The 22,256-nt window shown below is 43.2% G+C and overlaps 1 protein-coding gene across 4 annotated transcripts in view; it reads left to right on the top strand.

Moving 5' to 3' along the window:
- The first annotated feature begins 418 nt into the window (after positions 1–418).
- The window catches only part of LOC146575417 (thyroid hormone receptor alpha), a 116,506-nt gene continuing 94,668 nt past the window's right edge, over positions 419–22,256 (top strand). For 3 of the 4 annotated variants that reach the window (XM_085270122.1, XM_085270120.1, XM_085270123.1), the window contains exons 1-2: positions 419–1,019; positions 14,633–14,721. The gene's annotated coding sequence lies outside the window, so the exon portion shown is untranslated. The remainder of the gene's footprint in view (positions 1,020–14,632; positions 14,722–22,256) is intronic. The other variant, XM_085270121.1, reaches the window with a different exon arrangement.

Raw genomic sequence — 22,256 nt, 5'->3', positions numbered from 1 at the left:
AACTGTGACAGCGATGCAAACATTTTTTGTCTTTCCGTTTGCAGTGCAGATGATCTTCTTGATTTTTAAAAAATTGAAATAAGTGTCAAATTAAAAGAAATACCTTCATCATTCAGCTTTACAGGGAGTGGATCTGGTAAGTTGGTGTTGGTTTTCAAGCTTTTTGTAAGTTTTGATATATGTTCTTCCTCTCAGTATGACTGTGCCTCCATTGAGAACAAGGGCTGATTTTAACAAAACAGAAATATTGATATTATCGGACGTTTATACTTTATTTAGTGTTAATGAAGTAAAAAACAAAACAGTATTATTGTTATCCAGGTTTTGTGCATTATATAACCCTCCGCGCTGGATGTTCACATCCGTCCGCTAGAGGGTGCTGCAGACCCTCGGTGTAGAGCCACCCTCGTAGGCTGCTGACCCGCGTTCACCCGTACTGTACAGGCATGGGGGAGGACCGAGCATAGAGTACTAGTAAACGCCGTGGGGTTCCCTGTGCACACCGTGGCCATGACTTTGACAGTACCGGCTAGCGGACGTTGCTCTCCCGTCTCCAGGCACCTGAAAGCGGACCGGTAGAGGAGGCTAACACCGGAGGGAGAGGCATTAGCTGACGCCGGCTCGAGTCGGTAAAGCAGCTTTTATTTGATTTTTTTAACGTGTTTGTTGAGCTTGTTTCTTCACGAGATAACTGCCGCTCCTCGTTCAGCGGTTTTACGTGGACGCTACCGGGAGGCGCTTTTATTTGAGCGGTGGAGTGCTGCTGAGTGAGACAGTTTGACACTTTCAGCGAAAACAGGCTGAAAGCTTCTGCTCGGGGACGCCGGTGCAAGGTGAGCGCTGTCCTCACGTCAACCCCGGCGCTGCGCCGGCCTGCTGTACTCCAGCTACAGGGAAACGCCGTCGTCGTGTGGCCGGTGCACTGCAGCTCTGTGACGTCCCCAGGTTCACCTACACCGGCTTCCTCTTACTGCCACCGCACTGTGTGAAACGAGTTACTCTACATTCTGCAGTCAGAGGTGAACGAGGGAAGATGTGACAACTATGTAGTGTCTGTGTGTGTCTGTAGTGTAATCTCCACCGTCACTGCTCGCTCCTTTGCTGTGACATGTGCCCATAGGTCGGTCTGTCCGTGGGCGCTTGCGTGCCAAAGTTTGCCTGAAAAGCTGCTGGAGGATTCAGAGTCATACCTGTGTCATAGGGCGGTGTCATGTATGAAATGTGGCTCCCAGCCAATAGCTGCTTCTATAGGGAGAGGCCTAGTATATGAGTTTATGCCATTATGCACTGAGCTGCACATATAGGTATGAGCACCAGTCTGTTGTACTTCTCTGCAGTAAGGGTGTGGGTGGGTGTGTCGTTAATGTACGGCCTCACAATTCTTATTGCCATTCCTATTCATATGACTGAGTGTTTGCTAAGCATGTGGACCAGTCAAGGGGGGCTCAGTCATTCATTTTCTGTCCAGACTTGTAGTTCCAGACACCTTGGTTTAAGTCAGGGATGTCAAACTCCTTTTCTATCGTTTGCCACTTACAGCCTGCATGATGAAACTGGAGTACTCGCAGCTGAAAATAGGAAGGTTTCATAAAATTAAAGAAAATGCCCTTTTCTTCCAAACAAACAAACTGTGGACTCACTATTAAAAGAAAACAGTTAATTCTATAGCAGATGATGGAAAACAGGAACTTATTTGTTATTTTGTTGTTTATCCATTACTTAATTACTTTTTTAGGGTGGGGGGGGGGCTGTCATACTTATGTAAATGCTGTTAAAAGTGTAAAATCTATGCACTCCTTTACATTTTCCAAAGCTTTTATGGTGGGCTGGAATGGTATGTTTGATACCCCTGGTTTGAGTGCTGCAACTAACTAGGGCATATACAGATACATGGCTCTAGTTTTTTAATAAATTGTAATCCTAATCTTTGAAAAATTCAGTAAAAGCTGATTTTTGGCTGCTTGCTGATTCATAAGGGGCTTGCACAGCAGGTAGCTCCACATGTGTGGGGTCTTTTTTTCTTCTTCTTTTTTAGCCAGATGCCGTTCTGGGGATTTGTCTCCTCCTGGATCTTTTACTTGTTTCGCAAATGTATAAACTACTTCACTGTGGTTTACACATTTGCACAGTATTATTCTTCTATCTGTAATTTAACATCCACCTTGAGCTACTCAGTGATTCATAACTTTGTAAAGTTACCTGCTTCACTGACTATTCAGTGCCTAGCAGAAGCTCCTGGCTACAGCTGCCTGTTTTGGCACAACTGTCAATCACAGCAGCCACCTCTGACTTAAAGCCTTAACATAATCCAAATGTGTATGTCTTAGAAGCATCTGAGGTTGTTATAGTGGAAGAATTAAGATGATATTCCTCCACCATAATATCATCATTAAAATCATATTACAGTATATTTAATCAACTCGCCCATCCAAATCATTGAAGTCATGTGTTCCAGTTCCTCGACCACAGGTGTATAAAATCAAGCACCTAGGCATTTATGAAGGAATGTGCTGCTCTAAGGAGCTCAGTGAAATCCAGTGTGGTACTATGATCGGATGCTAACTGTGCAACATGTCCGGTCGGTGCACTCAGTGACAGTCAGTCGCTGCAGACCTCCAAAGTTCATGTGGCCTTCAGATTAGGTCAAGAACAGTGTTTAGAGAGCTTCGTGGAATGGGTTTCCACAGCTGAGCAGCTGCATCCAAGCCTTACATCACCAAGCACAACGCAAAGCGTCAGCTGCAGTGGTGTAAAGCACACCACCACTGGACTCTAGAGCAGTGGAGACGTGTTCTCTGGAATAACATATGACACTTCTCCATCTGGCAGTCTGGGTTTGGCGGTTGCCATGAGAACAATACTTGTGTGACTGCACTAGGCCAAGTGTAAAGTTTGGTAGAGGGGGAATTATGGTGTGGGGTTGTTTTTTGGTCCCTTTGTTCCAGTGAAAGTAACTCTTAATGCTTCATTTCATCCCCCCAACTTAGTGGGAACAGTTTGGGGATGGCCCATAAAGATGGATGAGTGAGTTTGGTGTAGGAGAACTTGACTGGCCTGCACAGACTCCTGACTAGGGATGGGTATCGTTCAGGTTTTATCCGATACCGGTGCCAAACCGGTACTTTTGAAACTGTGCCGGTGCTCAAACCGGTGCTTAAAGAATGGAGAACACAAAATTGGTCCAAAAACCTCCCATGTTCAGCTGGTTTTTGTAAAAAGATAACAATGTTAGCCTTTTCTGCAGCTATGGGGCATATATGGTATCACTCTTGGCTGGAAGCAGTGCTTAATCAATGGAAAAAATGCAAACTTTGTCCAAAACCTCTCATGTTTAACTGTTTTCCACTTCTTCTTTGGTCATTTTAGCCCTTCTGGCCAGGGTGAAGGGAGTATCTGCCATCAAACAAGAAGACAGCCGCATGTAGCTATGATGATGTTTGCTAGTTCACCTTACATGCATTAATGTAATAACGTGGTTAGCCTACTCAACGTAAATTACACACGAACAACATGAAGCTACTGACGCAGAGAAGAACGGCTGCTGCTGCATCATCATCCTCATCATTTCTGCTACACTGGCAGGGCTAGGGGCCAGGACTCTCCTCTTCGGGTTCTTGGGGGATGTTGCGAACTCCGGGTCCGATAACTGGCAACCCACTCGCAGTAGATGTGCTCGGTGTGAGGTCTTGCAGCAAGCTATTAAATACGGCGCATTTCTCAGCTTTTAAAAAAACGCTATGCGTCGTCAGGTGTTTCATGGGATTTGAGGTGTTACCTCCTTTGACAGTATCACAGTATCAGCTTAAAGCACTTGTTGCTGCTGAGTTTGCATCTTTTGCTGTGAAGTACAGCCAGACTTTTGACCGCTTCGCCTTGGACATTTTTAATCTGTAGCTCTGCTCTAAAAGAACGTACGTACCTGGCTCCGCCTACTATCCTCAGAAACGTAAAATGATTGGCTAGAATTCAAAGTGTATCACAGCTCAGGAAAAAAAAGCACCGAAATAAAGCACCGAAATGTGCGCTGCTTTTTGGTCTGGTTACTACCATTTATGTCAGAACCGGTGCCATCCCTACTCCTGACCTCAACCTGAATGAACACCTTTGATATATTAGAGTGGAGACTGTGAGCCAGGCCTTCTCGTCATCCCCTTACAAATGCACCTCTGGAACAATGGTTATGAATTCCACAAAACACTCCTAACCTTGTGGAAAGTCAAAGCTGTTATAGCTGCAAAGGGTGGGCTGACATCATATTAAACCCTGTGGATTAAGAATAGGATGTCTCTCAACTTCATGTGTGTGACAGCAGATACTTCTGTGTCTGCGTCCATTTTCATAAATTTGTAGGGCTGAATGGGAGCTTGTACAAAGACAGTGATGAAGGACTGAAGGACTATAGGGGGAAAAAACAAAAAACTCTGAGCAACAGCAGCCAATAAACTGGCTTCAGGGTTCTGGCAAAGAAAGTTTCCTTACTTGTAAGATTTCGTCCAGCATCGAGAGTCTGCACAGAACACTCCTTCAGTGTGTAGTGATGAATAAATGGAAGCAAAGAGACATTTTCCCCACATCTTTATTCATTTATCATTTTAAATAAAACACTGTCAGAGCCACAGCTGCGTATGAAACAAATTAATGTGGACCCCCCCTTTAGTATTTCCCCAGAGTGCAAAATCCAGACCTACATACAATTACATAGGAAGCACTCTTGAGTTCCTTAAGTTATGAGTTTGGTAGCTGGTGTTTTTTATTAGTTTTCAGCAGCCGTTTGAAAATGTATTCAGCTTTAAGAGTTTCCCCTCAGCTCTAGCTGAACCTCAGTGCCACAGCTTAATAAATCATTTCAAGGGTGCCTTTCATATATATTTTCTGTGTACAAGGCAACTCAGAGGATTTCATTTTATAAAGAGTTGTTTTTTTCTTTAAGGAATATTGCTGTTCTTAGTCCTTGTAAGGGAATTACAATGAACAAGTGGATGGAAGGAATTACAAAGCAAAGAAAGGCCATGTAAGTTTAAGCATGCGTACACATACAAAGCTTTAATCCCTGCCAGCAGCTGCAGGTGACCTCTTTTTGACATCCTCATTCTCCCTCCTCTAATGCAAGGCCTGCGTCCTTTTCTGAGGTTCAGAGTTCATGTGTAGCAAGAATGGGGTGCAGGCAGGGTGAGGAGAAAGTGGCATCCCCTCCACTGCCCGTCAACCCTTCACCCACTGATCCAGGCTCAGCGTGAGGGTTGCTGAGTGTGTTTGTCTGAGCTTGGTTACATAATGTGTGGAGGCAGCCGTTGCCCCAGTCCTCAGAGGTCCCTCGGCACGCTCGCATCACACAGATGTAGACGAGCGTGTGCGTTGGAGGGGTGGGGTTAAGTGTCAACATGGACCACAGAACTATTGTTTAAGTGCTTTTAGAATCAGATGGACATTTAGAATTTCACTGCAAGTAGTATTTGGGTGGCTGATGTGTTTCAGGCAAGAAAATGTCAAGAAAAAGTGACAACTTGAGCCAGTTTTGCCCTCTGCAATTGTAATTCAACCTGGGTAAACTAGCCTGTCTTCTCTGGGAACTCTCTGTCGACATTTTAGTGCAAGCAGCGGCACTAAAGCTGTTTTAAATGGCTCCCTATAGCATTATGGTCACTTTAACCTTCAGGTCAGTGTATTCACCTGGAAGGAGAGGTGAGAGGTCTAAGGCGACATATTTTAGATCTTTATACAGTGCGTTCTGTATGTTTACGATACACACCACACTTGTAAGAATCACAGTTTCCAAGTTCTAAGACTTTTTGTCGATATTTGATCAATAAATAAGTCGATCATGAAGAGCTTGGTGGATGTGGCAAATTGTTACCGTGACCCACTCCACACCTGTACAACGTTGATCAGAATGACATACACGTACCAAAGAGACAACCTCCTTGGCAGCCGTAGTTAGTCATTAGCAGCTCTGATTCTTAGTGTACTCTTTCTGGGACCTCTAGAAGCATTTGTGGGCTTTTATTTAGAGACCGTGAATGTTTCAGTTGTCCTCAGTCTAAACGTACATGCAGATACAGCTGGCTGATAAAGTCCAATTTCACCTATGCAATCATTATTTGGAGTTCGTTTTAACTGCAAAGCTCTTTGTATATTTTATTGTCAATAAATGAAATGCTTCCATTTCTTTACAGCAGCGTGCTTTTTCTCAACCCCAAAAGTTGTCAGTGGTTTACTTCAGCTGGAATCGCTAAAAAACAAGAACTTTGATCAACAAGAACCACCAAGATCTTTCCAAATCACCTCCTAAAGCTGGGCATACACTCTGCGATCTTTTGTTTTGTTTTTTTTCAGTGGCGTTATTCAGCTCCTGCTGAAACTGTACAATTGAATCGCAGGGGTTAGAAGTTCGTAGGTCACGATGCAGTCTCGCACTATATGACCTGATGCTCTGATGTGACCTGAGTGCTCAAACTGTGCGTCTATAACATGAAGCTTATCCAAAATCTTCCTCTCTGTCTTTCACTCACACAGACACACCACCACCATCAGCTTTGCTAAATTGCTAACGAAAACATTGACCAGGCAGCTGTGATTGAGCAGCAATGTCCATCCAACTATTTTCACGGTTGTTGTGGTCGTGATCATTTTGTGAGGCCACATCGAAAAGGCTCGGATGAAATTGCCAAAGTTCTACAAGTTGTGCCTCCATCGCTTGTGTCCAGATCACACGCTGCAGTGCTGCTCTCTTTTTCACTTTCATTCTTGTGTTTGCGCGTGCGCAGTGTGAGAGGTTGCGTTGACACCCTCACGACAGGCGACAGGATTTCAAACAGGTTTGATTTTCTTGCAACCATACGATTGCTGGTCGTGAGGTGTTAATCGCGTCTCGTTATCCCACGTATACTTCACCATGCACGACACACGATTAAGGCAAAACTCGGGCCGATTTATTAATTTTTACTCTGTGATGTTTATAAAAATAATGTTAATAAGTAATTATTTAAAACAACTGAATTGAATATAGACCAGAATAAATGTGATTATGTTCCTTGCTGTAATGGAGCAGCATTCACATGTAAGCTGTTTTTGTATTCAGAGAAAGGAGTGTAACATGACACGGTCAGACGACTAATACGCAGAATGTTAATCCCTCGTATAAGAAACCATATAAACCTCCAGCTTAACTTTCTCATACAAACCTGTTGAAGGGAAACACTAACATACTGCAGATGGCTTCGTTCTCTTGGAAGGATAAAGGGGAAAAAGGGGCTGCCAAATAAACTTTGGCAGCCATTATCATACCTGGGCAGCAGCGCAAGTAAAAATCTGTGTGGAAACATTTTTCTAAACTTCATCAATCCTAGTTTGGCATTTTGTACTGCAGCTGTTGTTGCTTATTTACCAGCTTGTACAGTAACACTGATAAATCTGCTAATCTTAAATCCTGACTGACTGGTGCATTTACAGTCCAAAGTTTGGACACAAGTTTATTCAAAGCATTTTTTTTTGGTAAAACAGCAGTGAAGACTTTACAATGATAAATATGAAATGTAGTACACAAAGTGTGTATACAAAGAAGGCATGTTTGTGTTGACTTGGAGCCTTCTAAGTAGAGCAGTTTCACCTTTGAGCCTTACCGGGTTCTCCCAGGATAATAAATTTAACATGTCATTACCTTGGAATTCTTTCCCAACAGTTCCCATTTAGTCTGAGCTCTCGATGAGTGCTTTTCTTAAACCCTGTGGTTCAGCTCCGCCCAAGTCATCTTGGGTGAGTTGAGGTTGCTAATTGTGGACTGCAACACGGCGTTGCTCTGCGTTTTGGTCAAAGAGGCCTTACAAAGTGTGGAGATGTGTTTGGTCCAGCTCTGCTTGGACTTGAAATGCATTAAGAAGTCAAAAACAGGGTCTTTCTGTGTGGAGTCTTCATGTTCTCCCCGTGTTTGGGTGGGTTCTCCCCGGGTACTCCAGCTTCCTCCCACAGTCCAAAGACATGCAGTTAGTGGGGAAAGGTTAATTGGAAACTCTAAATTGCCCATAGGTGTGAATGCAGGAGTGAATGTGAGCAAGACTGGTTGTCTCCGTCTATGAGTTAGCCCCACGACAGATTGGCGACCAGCCCAGGGTGTACCTTACCTCTCGCCCTAATACAGCTGGGATAGGCTCCAGCGCCCCATGTGACCCTGAAAAGGATAAGTGGAAGCGAATGGATGGATGGAGGATTTGAAGTCTTCAGTTTTGTCCTATGATATAAGAACTGTAAGCACATGTTAGTGTGAGCGCACCTTTTACAAAAATAGCTGTAATGTTCTCGTTGTGTTCTGTGGGTGTTCACACACAGACTCTGGTGATTATTGAAAAGAAAGAAAGCTTTTCCACAGCTTTCTTTGAAGTCATACTTTTCTGTTAAAGCAGGAACCTGCAGCTTCTGTTTAACAGAAGCTACAAACACCCACTGTTGAACTCTGCTTTATTGTTTGTGCTTGACAACCAGTTGTTGACTCCATAAAGATACTGATACAAAATATACTGCACTGAAATGAAATGCACGTTGGCCTTTATGATAGTCTGGACCTTTGTTTGAGGAAACTCTCTCTAACTGGAGTTTCTATACCAGTGCTATTCACCGTGAGTTGAGTACCAGTGGTGTTAGCTGTGGAAAAATGTGAGCACAGCCCACCTTTTTGCCTATTGTAATGAAACACATAAATAAATGAAACTAGGTGCTAGTAGTGTTACGTTTCGGTGTTGTCAGTTTTTTGTTTTTTTGCGTGACTGTCATGTATTTCCTGCTTTACTTTGAAAGTCTGTGTTATCTTAGTGTGTTCAGTTTACGTTTCCTTGTCTCGTCAGGTCTAATTTGCCCCAGCTGTGTTTCCCTCCTGTGGTCCATTCCCTGATTGCTCCTTCTATGTATTTAAGCCTTGTGTTTCAGTATGTCATGGTCGCGATCTCCCCCGTGTTGTAAATAGTTTGGTGTTTTGTTGTAAATAAATAGTTTGTTGTAAATAGATTTGTCGATACTTTCGTTTCGGGATTTTGGTGGTGAGCTTTAGTGGGGGGTTTTTGTGTGTGTGTGTTTTTTTTTTTTTCCTTTATTTTTACTTTTTTCGTGTTGCACTCCGGTTGCCTAGGCCGGGGTGTAACATATGGGGGCTCGTCCGGGATTGCCTTCGCTGGGGGGTCCGGGGACCGCCCCAGCCTTTGTCGTCGCTGGAGGGTCCGTGGGACCGCTCCAGCCTTCATCCGCCTTCGCTGGAGGGTCCGTGGGACCGCTCCAGCCTTTGTCGTCGCTGGAGGGTCCAAGGGACCGCTCCAGCCTTCATCATCTTCGTCTGCCTTCGCTTCAGCTGTCCGTCTCCGCTGGAGGGTCCGAGGGACCGCTCCAGCCTTCATCCGCCTTCGCTGGAGGGTCCGAGGGACCGCTCCAGCCTTCGTCGTCTGCTGGAGGGTCCGTGGGACCGCCCCAGCCTTTGTCGTCGCTGGAGGGTCCGTGGGACCGCTCCAGCCTTCATCCGCCTTCGCTGGAGGGTCGGTGGGACCGCTCCAGCCTTCGTCGTCTGCTGGAGGGTCAGTGGGACCGCTCCAGCCTTCATCAGCTTCGTCTGCCTTCGCTGAGGGGAGGGTCCGTGGGACCGCCCCAGCCTTTGTCGTCGCTGGAGGGTCCGTGGGACCGCTCCAGCCTTCATCGGCTTCGTCTGTCTGGATCAAACTTTTCACTTGGTGTTAAATGTTTGATTTTTGGGTGGGGGGGAACTGTTACGTTTCGGTGTTGTCAGTGTGTTGTTTTTGGCGTGACTGTTATGTGTTTCCTGTTTTACTTTGAAAGTCTGTGTTATCTTAGTCTTTTCAGTTTACGTTTCCCTGTCTCGTCAGTTCTGAGTTGCCCCAGCTGTGTTTCCCTCTTGTTGTCCATTTTCCTGATTGCTCCCTCTAGGTATTTAAACCCTGTGTTTCAGTGTGTCATGGTCGCGATCTCCCCCCGTGTTGTAAATAAATAGTTTGTTGTAAATAGCTGTAAATGGGTTTTGTCAATACTTTCGTTTTGAGACACTTCCGTTTTGGGAATTTGGTGGAGAGCCTTAGTGGGTTTTTTTTGTCGTGTGTTTTTTCCTTATTTTTATTTTCCTGCGTTGCACGCCAGTTGCTTAGGCTAGGGTGTAACATATGGGGGCTCGTCCGGGATTGCCTTCGCTGGGGGGTCCGGGGACCGCCCTAGCCTTTGTCGTCTGCTGGAGGGTCCGAGGGACCGCTCCAGCCTTCATCCGCCTTCGCTGGAGGGTCTGTGGGACCGCTCCAGCCTTCGTCGTCTGCTGGAGGGTCGGTGGGGCCGCTCCAGCCTTCATCAGCTTCGTCTGCCTTCGCTTCAGCCATCCGCCTTCGCTGGAGGGTCCGAGGGACCGCTCCAGCCTTCATCCGCCTTTGCTGGAGGGTCCGGTGGACCGCACCAGTCTTCGTCGTCTGCTGGAGGGTCAGTGGGACCGCTCCAGCCTTCATCAGCTTCGTCTGCCTTCGCTTCCGCCGTCCGTCTCCGCTGGAGGGTCCGAGGGGCCGCTCCAGCCTTCATCCGCCTTCGCTGGAGGGTCCGAGGGGCCGCTCCAGCCTTCATCGTCTGCTGGAGGGTCCGTGGGACCGCTCCAGCCTTCATCGGCTTCATCTGTCTGGATCAAACTTTTCACTTGGGGTTACATGTTTGATTTTTGAGTGGGGGGGAAATGTTACGTTTCGGTGTTGTCAGTTTTTTGTTTTTTTGCGTGACTGTCATGTATTTCCTGCTTTACTTTGAAAGTCTGTGTTATCTTAGTGTGTTCAGTTTACGTTTCCTTGTCTCGTCAGGTCTAATTTGCCCCAGCTGTGTTTCCCTCCTGTGGTCCATTCCCTGATTGCTCCTTCTATGTATTTAAGCCTTGTGTTTCAGTATGTCATGGTCGCGATCTCCCCCGTGTTGTAAATAGTTTGGTGTTTTGTTGTAAATAAATAGTTTGTTGTAAATAGATTTGTCGATACTTTCGTTTCGGGATTTTGGTGGTGAGCTTTAGTGGGGGTTTTTTGTGTGTGTGTGTTTTTTTTTTTTTTTTTTTTTTTTTTTTTTTCCTTTATTTTTACTTTTTTCGTGTTGCACTCCGGTTGCCTAGGCCGGGGTGTAACAGTAGTATGAAGCTGGGTTGTTTAACACAAACCTTAAAAAAGGGACTTATTGTTAGTTATGGATACTCTTTCCCGATGTTACAGTATTTGGCACCCAGGTGAATTGCTCCCAAATAAAAATGGCTGAACCTTGATTTAATCTTTATTGGTGTTTACTTGGTTTACAACCACCCAGTTTTGTCAGCACAGAGAGGTGTGTAGTGAGTTATTGGATTAGCTTAGCTTGGAAATCAGAACCTGTCACATAGCAATCACACAATAGTTTGTTGAAACACAAACTGACGCCAGAGTGCGCCCCAGTAAGAAAACGATTCTTTCCTAAATAGTTTTCACTTGTTAATTTGGAACTATAGAAAACAGTTAAAGGTTATTAAAGACTCAGAGTAGAAACCTTCATCCTTGGTTGTCCTGCACCAAAGATTTTTAAGATTTTTCAAGAACGACCCTTTATATTTAAGGCTTCAGCTTTTATAAATAGTACTTTGTTCAGACTGTGTTACAATTACCTATTTATTATGGTAGTGCTAAAGAAGATTTAACTTCCTGTAATGGCCACTGGTGACTGGCTCCATGAGTGAGTCAGTGCCAATATTAAATCTTTACATCAAAGTACATTTTTATGGTTTTGTAGAAGAACAAAACAGTTCTGTCTGCTAAGTTTTATCTCTTAACCGTGTTTGCTGTGATGCTGCCTTTTGAAGCTTTTTTTGGGGGTTTGTTTTGTAATTTTCTGACACAAACATGGTTTGCTACGAGGTACTGAACACAATTCTACTATTTAGTGTGCTGCCTTGTACTGATTAGCAAACATGGATCCAGCTAATGGTTGAACGTGCTAGTTTTGGCTTATAATTTAGCACGCCACCATCTGATCTTAATAAGGTCTATTATGATTAAATCTTTCAACACCGATGGCCACGAAGGAGCTGAACACGACAAATGTTTGTCTGCTTTTGTGCCACACCTAATATTTTGCTCACTTTAATCACCTGAAGCCTCGGGGAAATCATGCATCTTGTCCGTGTGTTTCCACATTTGCTGTTACACAGTGATTGGTCAGACGGGGGCATTTTTGTCAGTCATTCATTTCATCGTCCAGTTGTCATGTGACAGTCCCGATCACCAGTGCGGTTCTGTTCCCCTTTGAACTGCTCTGATTGGCCTGTTTCTGTGATCAGTCTTCTCCCTCCATCCTTGGATCTGTTGCAGCACAGTTCTTGCAGTTGCAGCTCTCAAGGGCTTTGTATTCTTTCAGGGGAGAGAAGAAAGACAAAATCTTAGTGAGATGAGAGAGATTTTATAACCGGCTTTTGTCTTTTGTGCCACATGCACACGCCCACATTCACTCTCTGGAACAAAGAATGGTGTCAGGAGTGGCCACAACAGGAAGTTGCCCAGGGATTAGATCAACAGTACAAGACTCTCTGAGGCCTTTGCTCCTCCCTCTGAGGGTTTGAGCAGTCCTATACAGTAAAGTTCACACTGTGAGTCTTGAAAGAATATTTTTCAGGAAGTTTGGTGTTTTCAATATCAGAGACACAACGAGAGAGAGAGAGAGAGAGAGAAACTGACTGCACAGCTGGGAGATCAAAATGGGAGGAGATGAAATAAGTGCAGGAAAGATCGTGCTCTGCACGTGGATCCACAGTGCTGGAAGGATTTGGGGTAGCTCCCCTGCTATTTCCAGCCCCAACTCAAAGAACTGCTGTACTCTGCTGGATTTAGTGAATGTTATCAGCTGCACCATAGGAACACTGATGGATATTTTAGGGTCACTAATTATTTCAGCTCTATTCAAAGATCATTCATAGAGTCATTGCTGTGCTTGGTTCCATCTGTCCACCAGTTCTTACATTGATCTTACTCAGTTATTATACACTAAAAGGAGTGTGTTGTAGTATTTTAACAGTCTGGCTGTTCAGCCTGACAGTGCTGTCTTTATAGTTCAGGAATTGCCATAGGCCAGCAGCTTTGCACGTCTTCTCACCTATGCAATATATTGAGCTGCTGCCAGTTCACCCGTTTGTAGATTCAATGTGTTTTTCCGCTTTCATTAAGCACTTTGGCTCGACGCCGGCAGCAGCTATTCAAAGGGAAGACTCAGGAGAAAAGTGTTAAGGTGGCTGGTAATGCTCCCTGATATCAGAGCCATGTTATCTGGCTTGAGGCACAACCTGTAATAAAGAGTGTTAACATCCAGATGATCAATGGATCAGGCTTTTTTTCTCCATTTTAAACAAAAACAGCTTAGTTAATCGGGTACACACACACAGTGGTGACCTATATTTTCTCCAGAGTCACAGAAATTTAATGAAACTTAATTAAAACTTAATTAGAGGCAGTGCTTTCTGGTAAATTCACTGATTTAAAAAAATCCAAATTATAATCAAACGGCTCAGTTTCACATAAGAAAACGTCAAACTGAAAGTATTTAAGCCTCACTGCTTTTTGTAACTTGACACGAGCTGTCTGTTACTGGCCTACATAGCATTAAACATAATACTGTAAGCTAATAATAAGGTTTTTATATCTCTATGCATGTGTAGCACAACTTTAAACTAGTCTGTGAAAAGACTGACGGTGTATTCTACCCAGCGTGGGTTTACGGGGTCCCAGACACCAAATATTTTAACTCTTGAAAGATCAGGATTTCTTCACTGCAAGTAATTCAAACCATGCTGCAAAATATCATTGACTGTCCTCGTGTTGTGGACGGACTCATCTGTCTGATGTTTGGTGCATTTTGGCGTCTTCTTCCTGCCTTATGGTTTGTCTTTGCTGATTGGGAACACTGGACATGCTAAGTTGTTATTAAGAACAATTGAACTTGCAACATACTCACTGCTTTCGCCACTTCACCTCAAGGTAAATGTTGTTCCTTATATAGACAAGTATGCATTGGAAGGTTGGAAGCATGCAGGTTGTATTCAGATTTCCTGTTTGTTTTGAATGATTCTAATTCATTAACACATGCGTGGTGGTAAAAACAAAACAGGCTGGTGCAAAGCGGGAGTGTCAGTGCCAGCAGAGGGGACATCCCTGTATGTGCTTCTCTTATTATTGATCATTATTGTGCATTTTATGGTAGGTAATTTACCCGAAGAACATGCAAAGAATATTAGAACTTCACGAGCGAAGAGTTTTTCTCCTGCTAGCCTCAGAAATGACAAGCAAGCCATCTGGAAATACTGAAACAAAGAAGACTAAGCTGGCCAAACTAGTTACCTGCCCCGCTCCGAGCCTGGTTCTGCTCGAGGTTTCTTACTGTTAAAGGGAGTTTTTCCTTCCTACTGTCACCAAGTGCTTGCTTGGCGACAGTATTATTGTCTATATTATTTTAGGGTCTTTACCTTACAGTAAAAAGCACCTTGGAGGTGACTGTTATTGTGATTCAGTCCTATATAAATGTAAGCATAAAGACTGGTGTTGTATAATATTTGTTAATAGAAATAATCATCTTGAAATATTTCTGTTTAACGCATTTTTTTTCTTTTTTTTCCCAGAGTTTCTGTGAAGGAAGACGCTTTGCCACATGATGTTTTCCAGTAAATATGTTGGTGAAGAAAGCCGGCCTCCCCCTCCATTGCACCAGGTGGGTTATCTGTTATTTCGTCTTCATAGCTGAACCGTTCACTCAAATTCATGCAGGTGGTTTAATTACTCATACTTTGTGTGCCAGTAATTGCACCAACACAGTGCTGTTCTGTAATTTTGTTGAAGTGTTTTCTTTATAATGTTAAAGATGTTCTCAAACCGTGCACCTGGATGTTAAAGTCATTCCTACTATGTATGCTGCAGAGCCCAGGCTCAGGAGTGAAATTGCATAAAACTAAGGAAAAGCAGGTTAAAGAACGTTTAAATAAAACACATAATTGTCAGCAGCTCTTTTTATGTCGCCTGTATCTGTGACACAGGCTGCTGCTATGATTGGTGGTTTCCAGCAGAACCTGTAAGTGAACTCAGGGTTTTTTGGTCAGCTCTGCCCTGTGACGCCTTCAGGGCAGAGGGCTGAGCATGTTCAGACTACAACTGAGAAACGTTTCTGCCACTGAAAGGTCTCAGAGAGAACTTTTTCATTAGATTGTGAGATGTGCTTTTTTGTGAGATTCTTTGCCTTTTTAGTGTTTGGGAGATTTTTTCTTTTCTGCAATAATGAGGACAGAATCTGCTGCAGCATAAAGAGCATGCTCGTGTTGCAGTGTTAACATACAAAGCAAAATCAAACTCAGCTGCTTTTCATTTGGTTCCCCCCAAAAAAGTCTTTGTTACATTTGTTACATTAGCTTGTCTGCATACACTGTAGCTTTTTTGGCAAATAAGCATCATAGGTTTTCTTTAAAAAGTGAATGTCTGCTAAACAAGAATAAACTCTCAAATCTGTATATTAACTTTTTTTTAAGGTGTGATAAAAAGGAAGAGAGACTGTAATTGTGATAAGAGGAAAGGTGTTTTGCAGTGCAACACAACTCATACAATAATATAAAGGTTGAAGGTAATCAAACTGTTAGAGTCTACACAGTATGGATTCCTTATCTTTCTCTGTGTGCTGTAAATTTCCACCTGCTCTTGTACCTCCTCGTTAGCTCTGCTGAGTGACTGTGGGGAAGGCAAAGCACAGAGAGCAGTGCAGCAGCAACACTCAGCCAGATGTTCTCTGATGCGATTCCCCACAACAGGACATATTGTGATCTGACATACTGTGTAGTTGATGTGATTTCTAATTTTAGTTCTCACATAGCCTCAAATCATTTTCACACCACTGAGTCCCCCATGATGCACATTTACAACACACGTTCAGCCCTTCCTGCCTTCTCATTATCCTAATTTCCTCACAAGCAACCAAAATCTCAACCAACTGATGTGCCAGCGTTATTCAGGAGTCAAATGTAATTAGGGTTGGCCTTGAAAACGCTCACTCACCACCTTGTAACAGCAACCCAGCTGTGTGGCTCATGCTTTATGCAGAACCTGCTGCACTGTGGTCATGCAGATGTGGTTTGGAACTCTTCCCCTTTAAGGCACAGTTGGACTGGCTGAACAGGGAAGCACCACAGTCAAGTACATTTATAAATATCAAGCAAAGCCACAGTTGACATATAAAGTGTGTGTGATGGTGTTGGTTGTTTCTTTTTGGTTTTGTTTGCATGCATTGAAAGCAGTAGACAGGGTGAGCAAGGCCCCAGCACAGAACAGAGTAGGCCTCAATTTAAATATACCCTGATAACATTATGACCACCTGCCTAATGTCGTGTCGGTCACCCTTTTGCTGCCAGACCAGCTCTGACCTCCAAGGCATGGACTCCACCAGATCTGTGAAGGTGTCCTGTGGTATCTGGCACCAAGATGTTAGCAAGAGTGTTCAATCAGACAAAGCCATCTTCCCTCATTGCTCCGTGGTCCAGTTGTGATGCTCATGTGCCCATTTTTGGTGCTCTCAGTGGCGAGCAGTAGTCAGCATGGACACCCTGACTGGTCTACGGCTACGCAACCCCATACACAACAAACTCTGATGTGCTGTGTAGTCTGAAGCCTAACTCGTCTGTTGGATTGGACCACAGAGGCCAGCCTTTGCTCCACCATGACCCTGTTGCTGGTTCACCACTGTGCCACTTTTGATAAATACTGACCAACGCAGAGTGGGAATACCCCACAAGACCTGCAGATTTGGAGATGCTTTGACCCAGTTGCCTAGTCATCACAATCTGGCCCGACTCGCACAAATCTGCATACTTTGCCATTTGTTCTCCTTCTAACACGTCAAGTCTGAGGACAAAATGTTCACTTAATACATCCCACCCACTAACAGGTGCTTCAACGAAGAGATAATCACTGTTATTCCATTCACCTGATCGCCTGATCAGTGTGTAGTATAAGTTATAATAAGACTTTTCACCAAATGACTTGCTGTATTTGAAACAGTTTACAATAAGAATTACTGGTGTTTGTATTCAAAGTAGGTGGGGCCCAGCTGCCTGCACCTCTCACAGTAGGGAGTGAGGCACATCAGGGGAGCAGCAAGGCTTCTGTGAATGCTTTTAAAGCTGTGACAGTCTTTTGCATCCTGAGCTCAATCAAACCAAAGGTACAGGATAGACGGACCTTTCTTGCTGATTAGTTAAGGAAACTGTCTGCAAGTTTTTCTTTTGTAACATAACAGCAAAAATGTTATTTGTAGGGACATTTGGATCAGATATCAGTCCAAGCTTACTCAGAAAGCTAGATCAATAACAAGTTGGTCTATATTTAAGAAACCTATACTACAGAAACACAGTACAATTAGTTCTACACTGTTTATGATGCTGACAGATGGTAGTTTCAAATTTGTCATCTATAAACACAGACTGTAAGATTTATTCTGCTCTCAACCTCCAGTGTCCTTTAGTGTTGCGTATTTTGGTTGTGAGGATTCAGACCCTGACCCAGTGACAGAAATACTTCAGCCTATATCAAAGAACAGGTGCTACTGCACATTCATAATGACATTTTTTTGTGTTTTACCAAGTGTGGAGAAATAAAAGCATGGCCTACTTTACTCTCAGGCACATGTTTCAAAAACCTTTGAAGGTCACCACATATGCAGACGGCTGCGCTCTCTAATGGTCATGGTAACTACCTTAGAACTACCTTTAACTACCTGGATGTCAAAGAGTTCATTCATTTCCACACAAAGTGCTCACTGCAAGAGTTTTTTTTTTTTTTTTTTTTTACATTAAAAAAACCCATTACTCACAGAGTACGTCATGAAGCTTGTCAGGTGCTCCTTTTTACAGCTTCTTCAGATTCTTTGTCTTCACCCATGCTGCCCAGCCTCCACCTATAATGGCCTGCTAATGGGGGCACATCCTGCACACAACTTAAACTGCCCTCTGACCGTCTCGGCTTTCTATACTTTTAGTTGATCCACAGTGAAGCAAAGACAGAATTCATTGTCTGTTAAGTGCAGCTGCTGCAGAGTTATATATTGCATCATGCGGCTGGATAAAACTACACGCCTCTGGAGCGAGGATCGCAAGTTCGATTCCCACCTGGTATCCAGTAAGGGTCCTGGCTAGACCCCCCCATGCAAAAAAACAAAACAGCCCTGGAATGGAGCCTGTATGTCTGCAGCCTGTCCGCAGTTCAGGACACAAGCATTTCACTATATGTTGTACTGTGTATGTGACATATAAAATTTGTATGCCGGCATGGACGGGGCTTTTGTAATTGTGGCTATATTTCTCATTTTGTTTACTGGTTTTGATGGGGTTTAACTCATTACCCCTTGAAAGCCTACTATGAGTAACCCCAGAAGCTGATTTCTGAGCTAAACAGTTGCTGTCATATTTCAGACCTGCTCATAGTACAACATGACTGGGTTTGTATCAGCCGTTAGAAATTAGTGAGGCTGGTCTCTGCCTATGCAGCCACCCTTGGAAAAATCCAGAAACTATGAGTAATGGTCAACAAACCACAACTTTATTGACAAATACTGAGGTATCAGAACGGGAACAGGGGAGGCTGTTACATGTTGTGTTTCCGGGAGAGAGAGTTAAAGCCGGTTATCTTTGAATTTGTTGTACAAATATATAAATGTCAAAGAAGCTGAATTATTTTAGAGTCTGAAATAATCTGTCTTTACTCACAAAACTAAAGAAATGTAAAACAAACTTGGAGATCAGCTTGATGGTGTGATTTGTTTATACTCTGATCGTTTCCCTGTAGCCATTTTGCATGACTCTCATTTAGATTGAAATTTTGATTCATTTACATTTGCACCTTTCACCACGTATAGCTTTACCAAAGAAGACTGATTAAAATCCATCTGGGTTTTCTCACATTGGACATAAATTAGATGAAGCTTTACAGTCACTCGCTGGAAGCTGGTAATGCCTTTGAAGCGTTTTCATGAATGCCAAATATCAGCAGGGTGCTTTCTGCACAAGCTGGAGAAGATTTTACATGCTGTACAACTGCAAATTGACTTCATTATGATAAGACTTTGACTTTTTTTCCACACTCGTGAGAATTGGTATACTTCAGCATGTTTGATGTATTGTTCATTTAGCCTAATATGTTTAGCAGACTGTGTGCTGTGTATGAGTTCATCCAAAGGTCATGTGATGATGCCCCCCATCGCCAGCTGATTGGCTGAAGAGTAGATATGAGATTTGTTTTTATTATCTGTGCATCTTATTTACCTCATTATCCAAATCTGATCCAGTTTGCTGCCAAAACAGGGGAAAGAAAAACTCCTTGTCGCAGCCACATTGACTCCAATAGGAAATAACTCCAACAAGCAGGCACTCAACTGCTTGGGATTACCAGAAGTATGGGTAATAAGTAGCACTGAAGTAGGAAACCAATAGCACTTGCCATTTTGTCAATATTTTTGTCTGAAGTGCCTACATAAGCCTGAATCAATAGAAAACTATGTCCATCACACCACAGTTGCAGGAAAACCATTTGTTGTGTTGACAGATCTCGGGGGTTTCTCACTATTTTGTCATTCACAGGCAGCTCCAGAGTACATCAGCATTCTGCGTGAAACCGCTGAACAGAATCCCTGTAATCGTTTTTTACCTGAGGGATTTCAGTTGCATGAGCTGGTGTGTTATTCAGTAATCCCTCACATTTCCCGAGCAGTTTTAACAAAAGTAAAAACAATTTCAACAGAGAATCGTTCGAACAAAACGCGTATTTGCACACTTGTTCACACAGGAGATCAGAGCCGCTGAAGACAGCTTCTGCCCATGGGTGATATCCTCATTCACATTTCTCTGCTTCCAGTGTGTGATGTGATTAGGGCCTTACCCCAGCTGTGCATCAGAATATCCTCAGGGGAAACCTGCTGGTTTCTCCCAGCATGCTTTTAGAGTGGTGGTGGGGGAGGGAGGGTCACACCGTGGGGGTCCTCACAGAGCAAAAATGTTTATTTTCCAGGAAGGAAAATAATTTTAGTTCTTGACTTAATGAGCAATGGAAAAGGACCTATTGTACTCATTTCTGGCTGTAAGTTTTTTGTTTTGTTTTTTTTAACATTTGAACTCTACTAGAGTAGCTTTGCATGAGTCACGGCTCAAAATAATCCTTATTTATCTTATACTGGCACTCCAGTTCAGCCGCGGGACTGGTCTGAAGCTCGGGGGCCAGAATCAGGTCAGTGAAGGAGTCAAGCTGGACCACTGGAAAAACAACAACTTTTTGTTGTCCTTTTGAGGAGTGGGGGCTTTACGGCGGTTTACTGGTCCGACACTCTTGGGCTGTATGGGCCCTAAACTGAGTTTGACAGCCGCTGTGTAAAACAAAAGCATCAGACTTTGTGCTTTTCTGAGTAGACGCATGTTTGTCTTTTGGATGGATTTTACATCTTTCAACACACCAATGGAAACTTCGTTGAAACAGGTTGGGTTTTGGGGTTGTTTTGTATTTAGGTATTTTTGTCCTTTGCTTCTTGGTGTTGTTTTTATTTGCAGCGACAGACTGTGATCATTGCTAGATACATGGCTGCGTATCAGAAAGCCTATCTGACTCAGGCTGACAGTCCTTTCCATCTCTCCACATTCTAAATCCTCAGCAGTGACTTTTGCGGCTTCAGGCGCGTCTTTGATTGCTACAATTTGGATCCATTTTCCTGGTTGCTTGTGAAATTGGAAACAGCTGGCAAACACCAGAACAGAGCAGCGCATGTGGCTCTAATATAAATGATCTGCTGTCACCAGAGACCCGAGAACAGGAAAAGACGACCTGTTGGTCTCGTAGAATATCAGAAGGGGCTGCCGCTTGTGAAATTGACAGTATTGCCACTTGATATGTCCATGTCGGTGATTTTTTTTTTTTCCGGGGCTGCCTCATAAATATTAATCATCTCAGCTGTTAGTCAGCATGTGCAATCTCAGTGTGAGATTGAGATGAACCCAGAGAAACAATTAGCAAATTAAAAAAGATGAGCTTGTTTGTAGGGCTGTGCGATATGACCAAAATCTCATATCCCGATATCAGACATCTATCGTCCTGATAACGATATAAATCACAAAAATTTAACATTTTCTGTAAATTCTGTGAATCTCGGGCAGCTCAACTTGCGTGAAGTGTTTCCAGCTGCGCGTCGTGTAGCTGGAGTCGAGTGTTTTAACCGATGCATGAAACGATACATTTTTAGACATAAGTTGTAACGGCGCCGTTTTCTTTGTATTTATTACACGGCGTGCTGCGGGGAAAAGCCTGTTCTAACGTTTGAGTCTAAGGTTTATTTTTTTAGCACCTGGCGGCTCTTTTTTTACTTCTCATCCGTAAATAATCTGCTCTTTCACGTGATTCAGTTTATTTTGAAAAGTCTCAACAGGATCTTGAGCTTGATTGTGAAAGGTTTATGTGGAACATAAACAAGCGGACACGCAAAGGTGTCACCGTCGCTGTTGCTAACGACAGCGCATAAAAACAGGTGCTTGTCCGTCCGTAGTGTGGTTATATTAAATATAAGAGAAGGAGAGAACTTAAAGACATTAATATAACCACTGCAGTGACCATCAGAACGATGAAAAAATATTGCCGTAAACAGTTTATTTTGCGACACCACGAAACAAACGATAGCGTAAAATGAAACAATAGACGTTTTTATATCATCATCTGATATATATCGTTATATCAAACAGCCCTACTTGTTTGTTTTCTCTGGCTAGTTGCTTTTTTCTCGGGGTATCTGGGGAGTCTCAAATATTAATAAGCATAAACAGTCCATGAATGTGAAAATAAAGTGGAATAGCAGCTTGAGGTGTGAAACTTTTGTTCATTGTCATTTTGTTTATTTTGCGTTTGTTCTAAAAGAAGCACTGAGTAGCACCAGAGCCAACGCCGAGCTGTGAAAATGAGAGAATATGCATGTCTGCAGTGGCTAGTCTGGAAGGCTAGCTATTGCATTAGCATAATAACTAATTAGATACAATTACAGTCTATTACACGTTGTTCCATTGAGGTTTTATTCACATGCTAATCAGGGTACTGTGTTTCAGCATGTACCGACATTAATAGCTGTAAATAATTAGATTTTGATAATAGAATATTTCCATAACAGATTATTTTATGGAATACAACTTTCCATGTGCGTTATAATAACATCATGTGTTTTTTTTATCAATGTGTATCAAATTA

The sequence above is a fragment of the Mchenga conophoros genome, linkage group LG4 (assembly GCF_057382185.1).
Source record: "Mchenga conophoros isolate Kocher_MC1m ecotype Shallow Benthic linkage group LG4, M_conophoros_male_GT1.1, whole genome shotgun sequence".
In the NCBI taxonomy this organism is placed as follows: domain Eukaryota; kingdom Metazoa; phylum Chordata; class Actinopteri; order Cichliformes; family Cichlidae; genus Mchenga; species Mchenga conophoros.
The sequence above is the reverse complement of the archived record's forward strand: the minus strand, read 5'-3'. Positions and strand labels throughout refer to the sequence as shown.